At 40.5% G+C, this 21,828-nt stretch overlaps 1 protein-coding gene across 1 annotated transcript in view; it reads left to right on the top strand.

Annotated features, from left to right (window-relative positions):
- Window positions 1-21,828, top strand: part of PEMT (phosphatidylethanolamine N-methyltransferase) — a 1,144,274-nt gene that overhangs the window by 480,085 nt on the left and 642,361 nt on the right. The window lies entirely within an intron of this gene.

The raw sequence follows: 21,828 nt of genomic DNA, 5'->3' as shown, positions 1-21,828 counted from the left end.
CTTTTTTGCCGGTTGGCACTCCTGGTATGGGATCTTGCTGTCCAGCATCAAATGACTTTTCAGGCAGCTTACATTCTGTCAGGTCAAAACATAGGGGCAGACACTCTGCACAAGTCTTTAACTCAATCCCATGAATGGATGCTTCACAGGGATGTCTTTCAGGACATTGTCCATCAGTGTGGGTCTCCTTAAGTACATCTATTTGCCTCCTCTCTGAACAGACAACCCCCTCTAAATGCAGTATGTAGGTGAAAACCTGCAGAGCTGACGCCAATCTTCACTTATCCTTGACGTTTGGAACTTGGTACCGATTATCGGAACTGGTTCGGCCGTTATAACAGCTTACACAAGCCAAAAAACTCTCGAGCTAAGTCTCTACCCAGATTACCCCAGATCTCATTTGCCGCTCTTGTCGCAAGACATGTCAGACAGATTCTCTCTGAGCTAAGTAAAAATTTCTTCATAGTTCTCATACATATATATATATATATATATATATATATATATATATATATATATATATATATATATGTTGTTTGTCTTTCGGCTTTTCCCGGTTAGGGGCCGCCACAGCGGAACTCCGGTCTGCTAATGATTGGCAGTTGTTTTTTTTTTTTTTTTTTATGGTGTCAAGTTGCCAGCCGGACACCCAACCTTCAACAAAGGCATGCCCATTCAACGCATGTCTTTCGTACTCCCACTCGACCGCGGGAAGGACATGCAGACTCCACACAGAAGGCACTCCCAACCCAAGCCGAGAATCGAATGGGAGAACCTCTTGCTGTGAGGCAACAATGCCACAGCTGCACCACCGCGGAAATATATATGTATATAAATATATATCTATATAAAAAATTATATATATATATATATATATATATATATATAAATATATATATATATATATATATATATATATATATATATAAATCTATATATGTGTGTGTGTGTGTGTGTGTGTGTGTGTGAGTGTGTGGGTGTATACGTATGTATATATCTTGATATATTTATAGTTTAGTATTGCTCTACTCTTTTTTTCCTTACTTCATTTTTGCTATCCCTCTCCCTTGACACTTCGGTGTTCTTCCCTTTACTTTACGCGAGTGAGTATGCCTTTTCTACCTACTGGTCGTCTCTTTCTACCATCATTGGTAGTACTTTCCCTTTCCCTACTGTTTTGGTAGTTCTTGTTTGTGTATACGTATGTATATATCTTGATATATTTATAGTTTAGCATTGCTCTACTCTTTTTTCCTTACTTCATTTTTGCTATCCCTCTCCCTTGACACTTCGGTGTTCTTCCCTTTACTTTACGCGAGTGAGTATGCCTTTTCTACCTACTGGTAGTCTCTTTCTACCATCATTGGTAGTACTTTCCCTTTCCTTACTTTTTCAGTAGTTCTGGCCTACTATTGCTGGTAGCCTTTCCATTTCTCTGTCTGTGTGTGTGTGTCTCCTTTGCTGCTTGTTGGTTATTGTTTTTCCATTTTTATATGACCGATAAAGCTAAAGGAATCATAGGATTTAAACAGTGTCAGGATTGTGGTAGGAAGATGCCCAACTCAAATGGGCATTCTTCTTGTGTCTACTGTTTGGGCCTGTCACATTTACAACAAGACTGTTCATTTCTTCAAGTGTTCAGTAACTGGGCCTTTGTAGAACGCAAAAACAAGTTGATTCGAAAAGGCTTGATTAAGTCTTCCTTTGAAGAGGCTCTTTTCAAGTCTGATGTTTCCTTATCTTCATCTCCTACTACTTCTTCTAAATCGGATCATGGACAGAAGAGGAGTCATTAGGTGCCAGTGTCCCCTTCAGCTCAGGCAGCCAAGAAACACAAATCTTCAGCTCCCACACCTCCTGCAGAACCAAAATCTAAAATTAAGAAACTTTCAGAACCGACTTCCTCAACACCTTTTGGAGTAACTACCTCAGCATCGCAGGTCTCAGTGCCAGCAATTTCAGTAACAACGACTTTAGCTTCACTGTCAGTACCGGCTCCACCAGTGACTCTACCAGAAATTTTGGAACCAATACCTCCCTTGGTTCTGAAACCAAGTATCAGCAATGTAGCCAGGATAAGATGTTCCCCTTCTGTTGACCCCATTTATGGGACAGCTCGCTAGTCCATTCCTAGAAAGACTGGAGTCCCCCTCATGCTTCTCTGTCCATTCCTCAAGGTGTCTGACTGAAGTCAACATTGTGAGGTTGGTGGATCAGCTCCTAGTGGCTAGAGGTCTTTCTATCTCTTCCCAGGCCACACTCTCTTCTGGAGATGGGACTATCCCTGGGCTCCACCAAACATTCCTCCTCTATCTTCTCAGAGGGCTTATAGTTTATGACTCTGATTCTTCTGGTTCCAGCTGATCCGGTGCCTTTACCCCTTCGGTTCCAGGATCTGCCTTGAGTTTCTCAGTTCCATCAGAACCCGACGGACTCCCGGGGCCGTGGTTCTCTGCTGGACCCGAGGGTCTCAGATCGGCCAGTTTTTTGTTCAGGGTCATCCTTGTCTCCTGGAGCTGATGTGTATCTGCCTCAGCACTTGCTTCGGGGGTAGGTTTCTCAGAGAGGGGTGGGACCACTGTTCCAAGGCTGTCTTTGTCTGTTCTGGGCTCCCATCCCTCTTCAGGGGGACCTACCTTCCAGGTTATGGAGAGGACATTGGCCTCTGCAGGTTCTCAGCTGGACCCTCCTGTATCGGAGTATTACCTCGGGACTCCTCTTTCCTAGAGCTGCTACCAACCTCCATGCTCGGGCAGTGAACACCAAAGCTGCAAGATACCCCTGTGCAGGGCCCCTCTTCTTCTGAGTCCTCCCCAGAGATTCTCACTGAGGAGACACCCCAGAAAAAGACATGTAAGAGGAAGCACTTAGATTCCCCAGAGGAATCTGTCACAGAAGATATGGACTTCGATGACGGGAGGATTCCACACCGTCACCCACTGAAGGTGTCTTTTTGTAGACATTCTAGAAATTGTTAAACAGAGGGATAACTGGTAGCGCAAACACCCTACCTCTGATGAGTCAGTGTACCTCCAAGCCTTTGGTGCACTCCCATATACTTCTTGGGTGACCTCTCCTGCTGATGAACTTATTAAATTGATTGTGCAGCAGGCTTGTAAGGCCTCTGACTCCATAGAACCAATCCCCAGGAGACTGGACAAAATTCTTTTAGCACCAGAAGACCACCAACATTGGGCTAAGGGGTAAACAGCAGATATCATGGTGGTTGTGGCAGCCACCAAGAAGGAACTTGCAGAAGAGAGTTTCACTGTTCATCCCCCTAATTGAGAGTCCAGGATGATGGACAGATGCAGTAAGTGAGTGCATGCATTACTGACCTTCACTTTAAGGTCCTTGAATTTTATGGCACATTTAACTAGGTTCCAGAGGGATCTGATCTAGGTATAGTCAGATACCCTAGTAGAAACTGTGTCTGAGGAGGAGGAGGTCCAAGATAAAGTGGCTTCCCAGCTGGCTACCTTGGAGTCTATTTCCAGCTCGTCCATGAGGCTCATCGTGCATGCAGCCGAAGGGACGACTAGGACAGCAGGATCTGACGTCGCCATAAGGCAGATGTGCTTATGTGTGTTTGTGGAGCCACTTAAAGTCTTCTTTCATTAGTACTTCTTTTGACGGATCTTCCTTGTTTGGCCCCAAAGTCAGAGAAACATTAGCCAGGTGTGAGAAAGATGGAAAAACCCTATTTGCAGCAGGCATACATTTTTCTGCTCCCCAGTGTCTTACTCTAGGAACCAGAGTTGTGGGAAGATGTGGTTCAAAAAATCCCAAGGGCTTTTTCAGGACACACGTGGCAGTTGCTCTCCTTGAGGTAGAGGGCAGAGCTCCAATGGAAGACACTGACCCGGTGGTAGAGGTGGCCCGCAAAAATCAAGGTTCCAGAGATTCTTTCTCTGGGAAACCCTACCAATGCTCCTGAAAGGAGGCTCGATTGCTTACCTCTGGAAGCAGTCAGGGGAAGATTCTCTTTGCACTCGAGAGCCTGGTGACAAATAACTTCAGGTGCTTGGGTGCAAAGGTCATTGCCAGGGGTTACCACACCCTTTTTATCCTCAATCCATTTTCGAGAAGAAGACTCGCCGATGTTCCACCCAATCAGAGGGATCAAGCAGCTCTTGAAATTCACAAGCTGCTAGAAAAAAAGTCATCCATGAAGTCCCACCAGACCCAACAGGATCTGTGTTTTACTGAAGGTTCTTTTTGGTGGTGCTTCCATTTTTTTCAGCCTTTTGTTATGTGAGTTGATAAACACCTTCAGTGTTTTGTTCATTCATTTTAATCATCTCTGAGCAGATTTGACTTATTTTTTTCCTCTAAATTAATGGAAACCATGTCTTGCACTAAAGCTGGATTTTTGAACTGCTGCAGGATTCTTTCAAGTCAGTGTTTTCTCTTCACCTTTTCTAGTTAATTTTCTTTCAGGCTCTCTTAGTTTCTTCACTGCTGGCATCCAGGCAGTGTATTTACTAGCTAGTAACTGAATTTACCAAAGGTGACAGAGTTCCTGAACCTTGTCTTTCAGTTTTTGTTTCACACTTTTCACACCTGAAGAGCTAAAGTTAAGCTGTTAATTAGTGTACAGGCATCTTGGAAAAAGAAATGAACACCAACTCTAAATGCAATATTAGGTGAGAACCTGTAGTTTTATGGCAGGCCAAACAGATGCAGACACAGTCTGTCTCTCTCTGTCTCACACGCACATGCACACACACACACACACACACACACACACACACACACACACACACACACACACACACACACACACACACATATGCTTTGTGTCTATTTCTGAGGTGTAATTGCCACACTGTGTATCTGAGCTGCACACTTTCTTCCCACACTGGCATTTTTTTCCAAGTGTAATTTTTTAGCTAATAAGGGTTGATGTAATTTCCTTTCTAGGCACATACAAATATTTAAGCACTGTATCTAACATCAATAGCTTGATAACTTCTGCAAAGGGCTACTGTCAGCCCAAAACCTTGAGTAATTGTAAAGCCTATATTGGTCCAGTAAAAGATCTTACATCCTAGGAGTTATACAGTGTCTGTGTGTCTCCCGAGTGGAGAACTTTTCATGGTGTTTTCTTCCGCAGGTGGCTATGCCAGTTAATGAAACATAGCTGCTCCCATGAATCTATATATCAGCCAAAGTCAGTGCTGTAGCTATAGCAGCAGCCTATTTCCATGTTTGTACCTGTATATAAGCTATGCACACCGGTGGTGGTGCTGTGGTAGCGTTGCCTCACAGCAAGATGTTGTCCCGTTCGATTCCCAGCTAAAGCATCTTCTGTGTGGAGACATGCGTGAATGGGCGTACCTTCGTTGAAGGTTGTACGTCAGGGCTGGCAACTCGGTACGTAAAAATCTGCTGCCAATCATTAGCGGACCGGAGTTCCACTGTGACGAACCCTAACCGGGAAAAGCCGAAAGATACAACAACATATAAGCTATGCACAGTTACCCCCATAGTCACATACTATAGAAATGTCCCATCATATGACTCTGTAACCTCAACTTTTCAACCTCTTCAGCATTCCATTCATAAGGTTTCCTTTGTAAATGGTCCCCTCCTCCCACAGCTACATTCAGGTAGTGCAATCATATGCTGGCATCCTGGGATCCCTGTTATATATTGTATCATATCATCTGCTCCATCATGACTGACATCCACCACAGGAAATGTTGTTCTTACTGAAGTCCTTTTACTTTACAAGGCTACTTTCTTAACTGTTTGAAGTTTTAAGCCTATAGAATTTTTAACTTAAATTCCTATAATCCGCAGTTCTACTGTAATGAGCTGTGTTGCACAAAGCAGTGCTGATGCTTTATGCCATGCTAACAATGGCCAATTAAGGCAATGATTATGTTAAAGGAACTAATTGGGAACACTGTTTCTGAGTCACTGCTGTACAGCATTGTACTATCCAGACATGCTGCTGGTAGCTGTACACATCACAGTGACCACAAAAAGTAAGTAGTGTTCTGCTACAGTGCAGCATTGTACAACATGTGATCCACAAATGTGCATTTATGGGCACAGGGCTATCATTTTAATCCTCAATCATTCCTAAAAAAGTGCCCATGATTAATATCAGGCAGTGTGAAAAACATGGATCCAGTATGGTGTACCAGATTGAGCAGGATTTTTCTGTTCTCCCTGCAGACTTATTTGCAGGAGTGCCAGTATGATGGCTCATTGCAGAAAATGGATGCCTGACATGAGTTTGCCAGTATGGTGAGTGATAACACTGTTATCATCAGTTCTGGTGGGAAGTGCTAGCATCGGTGCAGTAATTTGAGGTGGTGCAACTCTGCAGGCAGAGGTGCAGTAGAGGCTGTTTCAAATGTACTGCAGGCATTTTTTTCTGTATGATTGTCTTCTACCATCTTAACCATTTTACTTATGTATCCGCGGTGGTGGTACTGCGGTAGCTTTGTCGCCTCACAGCAAGACGTTGTCCCGTTCGATTCTCAGCTAGAGTGTCTTCTGTGGAGACATGCGTTAATGGGCGTACCTTCGTTGAAGGTTGTGCATTAGGGCCGGCAACTCAGCATGTAAAAATCAACTGCCAATCATTAGCGGACCAGGATTCCGCTGTCGCGACCCCTAACCGGGAAAAGCCGAAAGACACAACATGTAGGTGTGCATACTTTCTTTTCAAGCAGCAGAAAAGACACAGCTTAACATGGCCGAATGCTGCAGAAGGCAGGAGGGATTCTTCTGACAGCTGAATGTGTATGATGTCAGTAGTAGTCCACTGTACTGCTGAGAGTGCATTTAGAGCATACATAAGCAGTCATTTTACCCATTGTGTTGTTTTTCTGCAGTGCCATTTGGGGATGAGGAGGATGAGGTGAAGCCACCCACACTTTTTCATCTGTGCAGTCCAATGCCTGAGGTACTGCGTCTGCATCTTAGCAGAGCTGTAAATGATAGTTCCTTTGATGGAAGTAACCTGGAGGGAGTTACTGGTGCCCTTCATGGCCACATCTGAGGCCTGGAAGACTCTGCTGTGGTCTCCCAGTTGGTTGCAGAGGCTGGTCACTGCCAAGGGTGCAGCAGCAACTGGGTGTCTACCTTGAAAAATGTGGAGCACCTTCTGCCTTGGCTTATGAAGTCATGTGAGTGTCAGATCCCAGTCATTGATCACCAGAAGAACTGGCTTATAATACTGGCCACCTAGGTGAATGATGCTTTGGTTTGTTGTCCTGTGGACCAGTTTGAAATCCAGTCATGCCAGGACCCTGTCCTGTCCCATTCATGGTATGATGCCTTCCTATTGTCTCATACCCTATTCTTTTCTCATGGTCCAACCCTCCACATCACTATTTGTTTACTGTACATATGTCTCTTTCCATTCACTGTCCTCCCCTTCTTGTGTGTGTTTACCAACCGTCTATGCCTGAGTTTGTGTTCTGTGTTTGATTGTATGCCCCTGTAATACACCCTTCTACCTCTATCCCATGTACAACCATCCAAAAATCCCCACCACTACTTCCCCTCATATATATTTCAAAAGGAGCTGTTTTTGTTAAAAAAAAAAAAAGGAACAAAAAGAAATTACTCTTCTTCCCCTCCACCTTTCATATTTTATACTTATCCTTGGGAGTTTCCCTCTGCTTCCTTTCTCCTTTTACTATGCCATTTCCTCTACGTTTATAAGATGAACAGGGTTGGCACTTTGCTTGGGTGTGCATTGACGTTACCACTATAGCCTGCTTTCATTGTAGCTTATATCTCATCAGTCACAAGACCAGTAGGTTGCCCCAGCAGCTTAGCACTACTTGTCCTTTTAGCATTATGTTGCTTTTTTAGTTGTGGTCCTTTTCTCGGACTGCCAGTGTTATTCTAATACATGTGTGATTATCTCTTTGGCTCTTCACACAGAACCCTCCTTGGGACTTATTACCAGGTATATGAATCCCAGCCTTAATGGCTGAGCTGCATACTGGAATGAAATGTCAGAAGGAGGAAACAAAAACCTTATGGTACTTCATCTCCACTCTGCAAGCGCAAGGTAAAGATACAGAAAATAGAATGTTGAGAGGCAGTTTTCAATCAGAGCTTAAGGAAGGAAGGGAGAGAGAGAGGGAGCTGAGCCAATTAAAAATATGGAAAACTCGTTGTTAAATGTAATTGATAAACAACCAGATCCAGATAATCTGGTTTGTCATGAACACTGAGTAGGAAAGCTTGTACATTTCACATAGTGGATGAGACATCTCCAAGTTGATATACTAGAAACAGGTTGAAGGAATGGGTGGTGAGTTAAGTGACGACTTGTAAAGGGCTAAATACTGGTGGCCAGAAGAAAGGGTGGGGAAGGATTTCTGTTATGAACAATATAAAAGGAGAACATGGTTTTATCCTCTAATGAGGAATATGCACTATCAAAGAGCTTGTGGTACAAGCTAATTCATTCTTCCATCGTCATGATACCTTGGCTTGGAAGGCTGTACTGGTAGTGATTGCTAGAGAAGACAGTATAATTGTATACAGAAGCATTGCATAAAAAGGGTTACTGGTAGCTTGTCAGACCTTCAAGTTGAAGTGCCTAATACTGAAAGATCGTTTGAAAATGTACAGCAGAGTCTTTTCAACTTGGACATTCAGTCTAGTGGTAACATGAATATATATTTTTTTAATTTAACATTTGTTTACCAAGAAAGTCCGACTTGTAATGGAGCCAATTTTCAGCAGAGGCTTGGGGAGAAATGCTCCAGATACATGTCTTTGCAACCAATGGAAGCAAAGTATACTAAGGAGATGTCTGATCAATAAAATGTAAGAGGTGGGTCCCCTTTGAAGGATCCAAATACTGTCAGAAGGAAGTGGGACAGTCTGGATGAGTTGGATATTGTCGAGGATGATGACAAGAAGAAAATAACTCAAGCAAATGATGACTTGAATAAGCAGAAATTTTGCAGATATCAATATGGGATGACAGAAGGATCAGAGGTCTGATGCCTTTTTTACATGGTCATCAAAAAAAGATGACTTTCCTTCTAATGCTTGAAGTTAAATAGCATTTTCAGACACTCTGCCATTATTTAGGGTCTATATCAGTTCACTGAAATGGCTGAAGTTCGAACACCATATGTTCGAGCTTCTAACCACGAAGTACAAAAACATCGAAGTCTTAGAACAGCGTTTTTTTTTTTCCCAGGGAAAAATATATCGCTGTTCCAAAAAATATACACACAACACAAGCACACCAAAAAAACAGCAATCCACACACAAACACTTAAAATCCTACATCTAACCCTACACTAAACTGTACATACACTACTATCTATCCACTTACCTTAACCCTAACCCTAAGGTCCGTCAATATCGCACACTCACCTGACCCGCGCCCTAAACCTAACTCACCTATCCCGCCCTAACCCTAAAGTCTGTCACTATCGCACACCCACCTAACCCACTCCCTAATGTCTACATAATCGCACACTTACCTGAACCCTGGGAAAGAATTTGTGTTCCGCAGCTTCGCGATAATCAGTGATCGAACTTCACAGTTCGAACATCTGGTGTTCGATCATCAGCCATTTCGACGGACTGTTATAGACCCCATTATGTATTATGTTGTTGTTGTTATACATGGGTAGCTATTATAGCATGAAGTGTCCATACAAAACACCTCTATGTAAGCTCTAGTATTTCCAATAGTGTGGTCAGTGCCTTAGTGGTGCCTGTAGCTTTTATTGCACTAATGCTGACCTTGTAGCACCACTATTATGCAAATTAAGTGATTTTGTACAATTCTTTCTGAATCACACTTATAATGCAGTGTGATTTCAGCTCTACATTGCACTATGGGGCCCATGCCTGCTCCTCCACATACCTAGTAGTTTGTATGCTCAGCGCATGCTCAAACAGGTCCATAACCCCTTCTGTGCCTTTGTGATTTTCCAAAGCCAGGCAACTGGCACATACACTTGATATCTCACAAGGTCTTCAGGTAGAAGTATACTGCTGTGGGGGTTAACTATGTATTAGGTGGCAGAGCTGCACTATGATGTGAAGGCTACACTGGTGCCACCTCACCCCCTTAGTCTGCACATGTCAGTTGTTGGCACACTGTTGCACGTTTCCATTGGGCTACCTTGAGCTGTCATTCTACCCATTGACGCTCGTTATGTGGTTTCTGCAAAATGCATCATCACAGCACAGCTATTATTTTCATTCCTGCACTTGACTTGACAAGTAACTATGGCTTCTTCATGATCTGCATGTGACAGGCCTTTTGTACAGTGCAACAGTGAAACAAAATTGTTTCTCACCTTTAATACACACTACTGGAAGGACTTGCTGAGTTATGGCTATGATGGTCTACAGTGCAAAGTGGGTGCCTGACACTCGCTTGCCTGGGCAGTGAGTGATTCCACAGGCATTACCCTTTCCAGTGAGCAGTGTTAGGACTAGTGCAGCAATCTCAGGAAGTGCAGACATAAACTTCTGCACTAATAAAAACCAGGTTAGGGAGAGACAAGCTGACTACTTTAGTAAGAATGACTAAATGCTTTATCATGGCGCAGTACACCAAACTTCATTTCTTGTTTCTGAATCTTATTACACAAATACTTAAAGTGCTAGGTCCAACCTATGAAGCCAACACCAGTGGTAAATTGGAAGACTGCAGGTGATAAGTCTCTTAACAGAACCAGTAGAGTTTAAAGTATGGTTATTTAAACGGAGGTTTTGTAATTTGTGGTTATTCTGATGAAGTCTTAATTGTGAGGCGAAAGCACTCAATAAATACTATATTCTTCTAAACATTCTTTGGTTGATACAAGTATTTGGTGGTTATTTTGAATTTGCTGTTGCTGAGGATTTTAGGTTATTTGGTGTGTGTTTGACCTTAGTTATCAACAGTTTTTTCTGGTTTTGTACTGCATTGTTGCCTGACCAGTATATATCTGCATCATTCTGACCATTTAATATTTGCTTACTGTTTATATGACTGATATAATATATATATATATATATATATATATATATATATATATATATATATATATATATATATATATGTAACTATGCTAATGAACTTACTTCAACTAGTTATTCCTGATATTGCCACCTTAATGCCAAATGTATTGAGTTGGATGTACCAATGCAATTTGTCTGTTTTTCTCTTCTGTAATACTTCAGCATTTTATTGTTCATTGCTTCATAGGTATGTGATTACCACTCAAAGGTGCTCACTGCCCTTGTCTGGCTGCCATTTTGTTGTGCATTTGTACCTGTGTGACTGTCCATCACTGTTATCAGGTATTCCTTGCATAGTATGGGTGTGCAGCTGTCATGCAGTCATGTAAAACTGCACTTGCTTTTATATTTTTGAGGTGCAGTATTTCTGCAATGATTACATGTCCATTGCCTATTCCTGTTATTATTCTAAAGCATAATGTTATGTTGTCCTGTCTCGCCTTCATTCTTGATGGTTGAGTTCGGAACCGAGCATCGACTCGGCCACATACTAAAGCTCGAGAGCTTTTACTGGCTTGAGGCTATACCCTATCCCATGGTGCCTAGCGACAGTTGCCCAGATCTCGTTTGCCACTTGCTGGTTCGAGATTGCTTTTCACTGGCTCAGGCTAAGTTTTTGGTTTATGCTTATATTTTTCTATCTTGGATTAAAAATATTAAAATTCTCTAGTTTAATGCAAAGTAGCTTTCTCTTGGCAGATTAAGTGCTTACTGTTTGTTTTTCACTGATTTTAGCATTGGTTTTGTGGGCCGTCATTGTCTCAGGCCTCCTCTGCTCTATGGAACACATCCTGGCATTTGTCGCACTGTGTGGGACAACTCCCTATGCACATTTTTCATGGTGCTGTACATTTTGTTTGTACAGATTGGTTCTTTTTTCCTTGCTTTGCTGCCCTTCATACACACTTGCAAATGACTCTGCTGTTATTTGCTCTGCTAATAGCTTCTCGCACCTTCTGTAACAGAAGAAGCTTTCTCCTATATTGAATCTTGGCTTTGCAATTCTCAATTATTTCTCAACTCTAAGAAAATGAAACAACTCTTTTTTATCACTAAAACAATCACTCAACATAAAACCAGTTTTAAGATCCTTTCCCAGAACTAGTGCCACAATAAAAGTAGTTCACCATAGCTAACTTTTAAGGTGCAACAGTATAGGAAAATCTTAAATTCAATCTTCATATCCAGAACAACTTAAAAAAACATCAGAAACTAGGAATGTTCTATAGATATAAACATTTCTTACACATCTCCAGGAAAACTACCCCAGCTACCACCTTTTACCTTCACTCTTACACAGAGCGGTCTTTCTCAGTAATTTCAACATCTTGCTAAAATCAAAACTTGAATTATGCTATAATTAAATTGTTAAATTTGCAAGTATGTCTCTTATTATAGCCATAACTATATTGCCCTTCAGTCACTCAGTTGACTTTAAATTCCACGCCATTTTAGCTATTTACAACTTATAACCGCATACAAAATTATATATTAATCCACTGTTGGCCCAGCCCTCAGTTCTTTACTTCACAGCTACATACCCAAAATGCCTGAAGACAAACAATTTTTCTCTATCTATAAACCCAACAAAACAGCAGGGCAAAGCTTGTACTCCAGTTCATTGGCCAAAACATGGAACACTTACTAAAAACATCAGAACTGATCCTAAAGTTTTGGCTTTCAGACAAATGCTAAATTAATTTTTCAACAAATTATGGCCCTGCCTCTGTTCTAAGCCTGGCTGAATGCACTAATTACTATACCCTATCCTGTTATTCCTTCCATCTTTGTCAACATCCCCCCAGTAACTCATGCCCTACCTTCTGCAGTTGTCTTCTGTCTTACTCTCAGTATAATAGGTCCTCATTCTTCTCCCAGCTATCTCATTATATGATCCTGTACTCTTGTCCTGTGTACTACTTTCTGTAGCACTCCCAGCCATCTCACTCTATTTACTCTTCAACTAACTTATTGACAAATGTGTATTTGCACAGTATTTTAGCTTATTATATAATAAACAATAATGCTGCTCTCACTGAACTTTTGCAAAATTTATAAACTCTACTGCGACTTTATAATTCATCTTTCTCATTTATGTATGTATTATTACATAATAGTTGTATAATGTAAACTGCAGTTCTGCTGTATTTAATTCATTGTTTCCTGTACATTTTGTTCTTGGAGCTTTTATCCCAGAGCCTCCTCCAAAAATGGGTATCCTGGACCCAGATGGAATTTACCTGTAAACAAATGTCAATAAATATCATCCAGAAGCTGTCCCACTTCTTCACTTAGCAGTGATTTGATCACAGTTATTTCCATCCAAGTGTTATCCCCAAGTATTTATATCAACATTGCACTGCTGATTGCAGTTTTCTCCATCCAGTGTGTGTTGTATGAAAGTGTACCATATTATACACCATTGCTGTTTTTGACCTCTTATCTTTCTGTCTGTAATCTTCTCCTTATTTTTATTTGCCTTATATTCACTTATTTCTGTTGCTTCAGTTGTGGAGTAGGATGTGGTGTGGCCACTATACCCTGCTCCAGCCTCACCACCAACTGTTAGGTCTCCAGAAGTCCACAAGCCAACCTCTGTGCAGGATGATGGTAGTTATCTTGTATGAGGTTTCCTGGAGGACTCACTGGTGGCCCCTGGTGCTACTTCTCCAGTGAGGAGACATAGGCTTCTCACAGGGAAATGGCACTGGAGGGAGTCCCTTGGGTCACCTGGCAGGATGTGTCATGGTCAGAGCTGAGGTAGACAGGTGATTTCAGACTTGGATTGGCAGCTTAACATGCATACTGAAGCATCTGGCAGAGTCAAATGTCTACATGGCCATAGCCATCAGACTGCTAGTGGCAGAGCCCCCCATGATGTCAGCCATGGAGGCGACTGACTTCTGGCTGGATTCACTGCTGTGGCAGCTTGGTAAGCAGTCCTCATCCCACCGTATTCTCCATCATGCTGTTCCCTTCTTTATGTGTCAGTCAGTTAGCACTCTCTGTTGTCCAATCTTCCTCAATGCCATTTGTCCCTTCTCTGTCTCTTTATCTCCTTTGTGCTCCCCTTTTGTATCACCAACTTACCTCCATCCCTCTGCCATCCTTCCTACTCACATTGCCCCTACTTTCTCTCCCTTCTACCCTTTAAAAATAAAAAAGGCCCTTGTTTCACAAAGAAATAACCTCTTTAAATCACTCTATGTTATGTTTCCCTTCTCTTTGTCATGTGTATTCATCTGCTTGCTGTTCCCCCTTTCTGACAGTCCTTTAACCCATTTTACTTCCCATTTACAAAAAGTTGGCTTCTTTATACAATACTGTCCCTGGCAGGTCCACTCTGTGCCTTGACTTATTCATATCTAATTTTCATTGGGTCAGATGGTGCAATTCCAGCTGTGATATTTATTGCAGTGCAGTCACATTGCTGTTGTTTCTAAACAGCTCTCAATCTCATAAGGCACATAATAATATTTTAATTAAAACCTGGCATACATCCTGCTTCTTTTGTTTACTAAGCTACAACCCAAATTCCATTTTAAGTGCATGTTTTATTACTTTTCTTAAACAAATACATAAAGTTAACGTTAGTGGAGTTTACTCTACTACTACAAAGGAATACAGGAATGAAGAGATTTATCTCTGTTTCCATGGCCTTCTTTTATATGGAGGTTGTATTGCATTCCAGCCAACATTTCGGCATTGTTTGAGTAGACTTGAAATGCCAGTTATACTATACTGTACTCATTTGCTGCTTTTTCTTTGGGAAACCTCGTTCTTTATCATACTGTTGCTGATTTCCTTGTATTATAGCATAAGAATTTGCTTAATTATGTGTTGCTTACTCATTCTATTGCCAGTTCTCTGTACTAAAACATGAAAATGTGGTTAATTCCAGATTGAGCTGGAATACAAACAGACTGCCTCACTTCAAAAATTATATTTATTTAATTGTGGCATGGCATTCATTTTAATATCTAAAGGATTAACTGTGTATTGTTTGGCATTTTCGACTTCTGTTAATTTTGCGTAGAAAATCAAGCTTAAGGTTGTTCAGTTTACAGATTATGTTAATGCAGTGGAATGTCATATTTATTTAATATCTAAAAATTAATCCAGGTATTTGGCATATTACAGTTTTCTATCGTAATGGAAACCCAAGCTAATGCATTTCACATGTTTTGTATTTTCTGATAAAGCATAACATTTTTATTTAATAGCCAGTCTTCATGAAAGTTGCTTATCAGCTAAGCACTGTGAAGCAGTGGTAAAACAGGAATACAGTAGCGAGTGAAAAAGAGTAAAAGAAAGGATATATAATGAAAAACAACAGTAATGTAAGGAAACTAATGCATATCAACATAGTCCTATTCACCTATTGCCTGTTTTAAATGGAGACCTGAGGAAGTATTCATAGTGGCTGAAGTTATAAGTGAAGTTGTAGTTGCAGTCAGTCAGTCCCGAAGAATAAAACTGCCATTTGTCCTATGTTGGATTATTATTCGTAAAGAAACAGTACACGTGAAAACGAAAAATAGTTGAAAAATCAAAAGCATTCAGTAATTTTAATTTGAAAATAATTAGCAGAAGATGAAAGAAAGCAGTCATTTGTCATAATGCAGTTAAACAAAAGGAAGGTCAAAAACAAAACTTCAGTCAGCAGTAGTAAAAGAAGAGAAGAGACTTAAGCTTTAGTTGCTACTCTGTGATCAGTAAATTGAGAAATTGAGACAAGATTAAACATTGCAGAGCAGCAACAGAGGTAAATACCAGCTTTGTCCACGATAAACATCTTTGGTCAAACTGCTCCCTGTCCAACCCATGATCAAACATAAAGATTAATCCCTCTGAGCTAGTGCAGCAGGTGCGTTATAAAAGCAAGACACCAAAGTAACCTTAATAATATCCAAAGGTAGATATCCACAGAAACCTGCACCATTTGCAAAAAGGTGTTGAAGCAGTGACCACGACTTGGGGGAAGTCAGATGACAGAACATCGCAAAAGTTGTGAAGCTACACAACTTCTTTAAAATACTACTGTCAGTGAATAAAGCACCAAACATCTCAACACCGCCTGAAACCATTTCTCAATTCTTCACTGACACATCAGGAATGAAACAGTCAAAACTAATCTAGGCAAATTAAGGCAAAATCAAAATTCCAGAAGAGAACTTACAAAACAGAAAGCATGACAGAGATCATTTTTGCCTAACAAATGGTCACAGCTGTCAGTGCCATGACACCACAGGTAAGCCTCAACAATTATTCATCCTGTAGTAGAGCCAAAAGGCTAATAGGTCCACTTTATCAGTATAGTCAGCCACGCTGAACAAAGCCATAAAAGGAAGTGAAAAAAATAATTAAATAGAAAAATGAATAGTAAAGAAATAAAAAAGTAAAAGGCAATCAGAGACTGACATTTTGATTAGCCAACCAGTCTCTACCATCTTGCCCTGACCATCATAGACTACTAAAGGTTTACAGTTCTCTTCCCAAAATAGCAATGTACTATTTCCTTATATTTACTTTATTATTCCTTTTTTTGTGTGTACAAGAAAAGGTACCTAACCTGGTCTTTGCAATACATTTATCTTGCATTCCGTACTACATCCATTTGCCTTATGTTAGGCATAAAGTGTTACCATGTTTTATCTTTTATTTTATTTTGTTTTATTTGTTAATAAGGGTAAAATATTGATCCTTTAAGATCATTTTCAGGATTTGTCCAGGGTTACAAAGAAATAAGAAAATAGTACTTAGTAATACTGCTAATACATTGTTTGACAAAACAGAGTAGAAATTTGCACGGGATACGCAAAGAGGAAGGTATATACTTTCTCAATATAAAGTGTAATAAATGTGAGTGTGGGGGAAGACTCCTTGAGAATTATATACAGTACATAAACTGTGAAGGAAGAGGGAGGGTGAATGTGGTGCTGGGACGAAGTGGAAGGAATTAAGAGATTTGAGAGAGAGTTAAGAGAGGGAGGGAGAGAGGAAGATGGTGGATTGGCTTGAGGGGGAGGAATAGTATATCTGTATTTGAGGTGGGGATTATTGGAAAGGGTCTTAGGTGACACTATTATTTTGTAAACAATTACATTATGCCTGTTTGAATAGGAAGGTTTTTACAAGTCCACATTATTAATAATAATAATTATACATGACTTTGTAGCTGTTTTGCAAACCTACGTGATTGCACAATTTGATGTTTTTTTCTAGGATACAAACTTTTTTCCCCTTATGTTCAGACTATATTATTTTAGTGTGTTAAAACCTATATATGTACATATGGGCGGCACAGTGGTGCAGCGGTTAACGTTATTGCCTCACAGCAAGAGGTTCTCCGGTTCGATTCTCGACTGGGGTGTCTTCTGTGTGGAGTTTGCATGTTCTCCCTGTGTTCGCGTGGGTTTCCTCCGGGTACTCCGGTTTCCTCCCACATTACAAAGACATGCATCTGGAGCGTTTCTCCCTGGGCCTCCACTGAAAACAGGCTCTGTGGAACCTAGTCGGACATTCCCGGTCAACAAATGTTAAATAAAATAAATAAAATAAATAACAAAAAATAAATATAGAGAGAGAGAGAGAGAGAGATTGATTTTTATTTCAAAGTCACATGACTGTAAGATGGCAGAGTAGCACCTGTAAAGATCTGACTTACCGTATAGTATAGTAATAATTCTGAAACAGTTTTGTAGTTTGAGTTCTTCTTGACACTTTTAAATCAGCTATTGAACTTGTCTACTTTGGGCGGCCACGGTGGTGCAGTGGTTAGCATTGCCGCCTCACAGCAAGAGGTTCTCCGGTTCGATCCTCGGCTGGGGTGCCTTCTGTGCGGAGTCTGCATGTCCTCCCTGTGGTCGCGTGGGTTTCCTCCGGGTGCTCCGGTTTCCTCCCACATCCCAAAGACATGCTGCAGGTGGATTGGACACTCTAAATTGGCCCTAGGTGTGCGTGTGAGTGTGCCTTCTGTGGAAGGTTGGGCGCCGGGCTGGCAACTCGACACCGTAAAACTCCACTGCCATTCAATGTGCGGACAAGGTGATCCGCTGTGGCGACCCCTAACCGGGAAAAGCCGAAAGAAGAAGAAGAAGAAGAAGATTGAACTTGTCTACTTTACCTTTTTCCTCCAAAAAGATTAAGTACTTCTTGAAATGTGACCAAGTGTTATGATGTACAATTACAGTTGTGGGTAATCGTACTGATAATAAAAATCTTTGAGGTAGTATAGCTAGTGTAACAGTAAAGCTATCCCAACCATCCACCATTGATGGTGAGTTCTGTTCTACAGCAAATGTTTTCTTTATAATAGAGCCATAAAGGGAAATACTGATATTGTTATTACATATTACAGTATATGTTCAAAGACTGGGTTTTACTTTCCAGAACATACCGTAAGTTGGCATTCTTACATTTTTTATTGTTCCTCATGACTGTTCTAACAACATGTATTATACTTATTGATAATAAATCAGTCCTTAGCTAACCTTAATTTATTTATTCACTCGACTATTCTGTGGATATTTATTATGATTTTCTGACCTTACCACAATATCTGCTAAGTTATCAGTGTTGTAAAATGACGTTACATATTTTTCCATGTATTTCCGCACAGTTTATATTCTATAGATGCGGGTTATGTAAACTGTATTTTCAGGCATCCTCTCTTGATTATGTAATTTCAAGATAGCAGAGTGTCTGGATGTCAGTTTGCAGTAGTGATAACTTATGACATCCTGAGTGTTCCTTGTGTGACACTCCTGCGTTATATGGCATTCACTGCTCTGTGAAACATAAGTCAGTGTATTTATGTTTAACATACATTTTTAAGAGTTATTTGCACTTAATCTAATTTATATACAGCTGTACACAACTGAACATATTGATGCAAATTGTTTTCCTCCTCCATCTGACATGCATATATGCATCTGCAAATATATGTGAGCATGTTTGTGTGTATGCATGTGTCTAATTATTTGATATAAACAATAATAATCAACTCTTCCTTCAACTCTTCTGTAAGTCATTCCACATCCATCATTGTTTTCCTCACCAATTTCCAGCAAAACAAGTTTCGCAACAAACTGATAAATCCAAAAAAAGCCGGAAAAACAAACGGACAGCTAAAACTCCACTTATTTATTGATGTAGTAAATCCACATTTACACTATAGTCCTTAACAACATCCCTTCACCTCCTAACCCTCCTTCTAAATTATACACCACAGTCGACCTTTACTATAACTTCCAGTGTCTCTCCTTCTTCCCTCCTTTTTACTTGAATCTGTCATTCTCACCTATATCCCACTTTGCACACCTCCATGATGGAACGAAGCTTTAACTATTACTGTGTATTTTTTGTAAATACTTACTAGTGTACATAATGGGATATACTTCTAATACTCGAATGGTCATATCATTGAATTTCATTTTCTAGAGATGAAAGCCGCGAAAATGAAATACGTGAACAACAAATTTTTCCCAGGGCAAGTAAACACTTGCCCAAACTTCAGTGTAACACACACCGGACTAAATAAAACTCACCTACCCCATACCAAATCCAGGATTGCACTACATTATAGAAAAAGGCATGTTGGACAAGTGTTTACTTACCCTGGGAAAAATTTGTTTGGGTATTTCATTTTCGTGATTTTCTTCTCGCAAAAATAAAACTCAGTGATATGGTCGTTCGAGTATTAGAAGGTGATCGACATAATGATTGCATTTTTAACTGCACTTTTGGCTCTCTTGTATATAGACTGAGAGTTGCTTTTGTTGTAGTACTGTTAGGGAAAGGGTTTTTGTAAGATAATACTTAGGGCTGATATTAGGGACAGCAGAAGAGTTAGCGTTTAGGAGGAAATAACTTTTGATTTTGCTGTTGAAGACTACATCTTTTTATACAGCATTAGCTGACAATAAGTGCCTTGTTAACTGATTAATACATGCTTTTCTTGACCAATACTTGAGATTTCCCACTCCAGATTAAAGACACACACACATTTTTCAAACTCTGTATCCCACAACAACTGCCCTACCTGATGAGTTGTAAGATTTTGACAATCCATTAGCATTTTTTCCTGGCTAGGCCAGTCCTATGCATCACAGTATATTGAAATATTTGGGTGAATTAGCACCCACTGACACAGATATATATTGCCATCAGCCTGCCTGCTTGTGTTTTGTAAAGAGACATGGTTAATTACCAAGCTGAAATGTCAATCCTTTAAATAATACTTCAAGGAATAGAAGGTCCACTTGATTGCTAAACATTTTTTTTTCTATGGCAGAATATAGTCTTTCCACAAATATTCAACTTCCTTCTGATATAGCATATGGGTTGCCCCCTCATCTTTAATATCTTGATGTAACACTGCCCTCAAACCTACCTCTGATGCATCTGTGTATAGGGTAAGTTATTTATTAAAAGCAGGAGTCATTAACACAGATTCAGAGCAGTCAATATCTTTTAATTCACTAAATGCTATGTCCTCCTTCAGAAGACTATTGCTTTTTGACATTTGCTTTCCCTCTTGTGTGATCTGTCAAAAGACAGGCAGTAGTCACAAAGTTAGACAGACATATTCTTTAGTACTTAGCTAGTCCAGGAAAAGCCTTCACATTTCTTTTAGTGGAGTATATGGGCCATTTTTTATGGGCACTTTTTTGTAGTTGTGGTCTTAAACTCCTCTTCATATCTGGCGGATTAAGTACTTGGCTTCTACCTCAACTAGTTTAATTCCCATTCATTTACAGTAAAGTCTGCTTATCTTATAGAGTCTAACACAGCCAACACTTTTGGTGAGTGAGATTCTCAGTCCTCTGACTGAGTGATCATGTCACCCAGGTATGCAGCCGCATATTAGAAGTCAGGCTTCTGTATTTTATCCATCAGCCTCAGAAAGGTACTAAATAGAGTTTCAGGAATTAAAAAGGCAGTTTTTTCTTAAGAAGAGGAGAAGAGGAGGTACGTAGTATCTGCCAAAGCCATTTCATCAAGTATCTGGCCATTCGTATGTTCAGTATTAACTCTACCTGGCCTTCATCCCTACTTTCCCCTTCTTCCACCAGTCCCATGCTCACTTAAATGCCCTTGTGAATTCTCTATCCACCTCTTCTCACATGAATTAACAACATTATCTGTGAAAAAGAATTTTCTGGAGGTGCAGTGAGTAGTTAGTCTCTAAAATCTACTGCCTGTGCCCTCTCCTTTCCCCTTTATCTTTCCTGTTCGGGGTTACCCTCTCACATCTCCCTGAAAAGTTATTTCTGCCCATTGCATTCTCCCCCATCTGTTCTGGTCTCAAGTGAGAAGAGTTCTAGTTCCTCTAACCTCTGTTTATATTCCTTTTCCTTGATCCCATCGATATTTATTAGAGCTTTCCTCTGAATTCCTTCCAACAGGTTGATGTCTATTTCCTTATATGATCTCCAAAACTGCACACAGTACTGAAGGTGTGATCTGACCAATATCCTGTAGAGTGAAAGCGTTACCTCTTTGCCCCCTGGGGCTACACCCCAGCATTCTGTTTGCTGCTGCCACTTCCCTCTCATTCTGCCCTCAGTGGTCCATTACAGTGTCTTCAACACCCCATTTCCTTTTCCTGATCTGATGTCATCATTTCCACACACACACACACACACACACACACACACACACACTCCCAAGCCGATACTTCACTGGTCAGCTCAGGGATAATTAGAACCCAATACTCTTGCAAGTGCAAGCCAGGAAAACTATAAATGGTGGAAGGAGACCCCATTTGTTATGATTTAATATTAGTGACTATATTGGCGTGTGGGCAGT

This window comes from Protopterus annectens, chromosome 12.part0 (assembly GCF_019279795.1).
Source record: "Protopterus annectens isolate FY-2018-M chromosome 12.part0, PAN1.0, whole genome shotgun sequence".
Classification (NCBI taxonomy): domain Eukaryota; kingdom Metazoa; phylum Chordata; order Ceratodontiformes; family Protopteridae; genus Protopterus; species Protopterus annectens.
The sequence above is the reverse complement of the archived record's forward strand: the minus strand, read 5'-3'. Positions and strand labels throughout refer to the sequence as shown.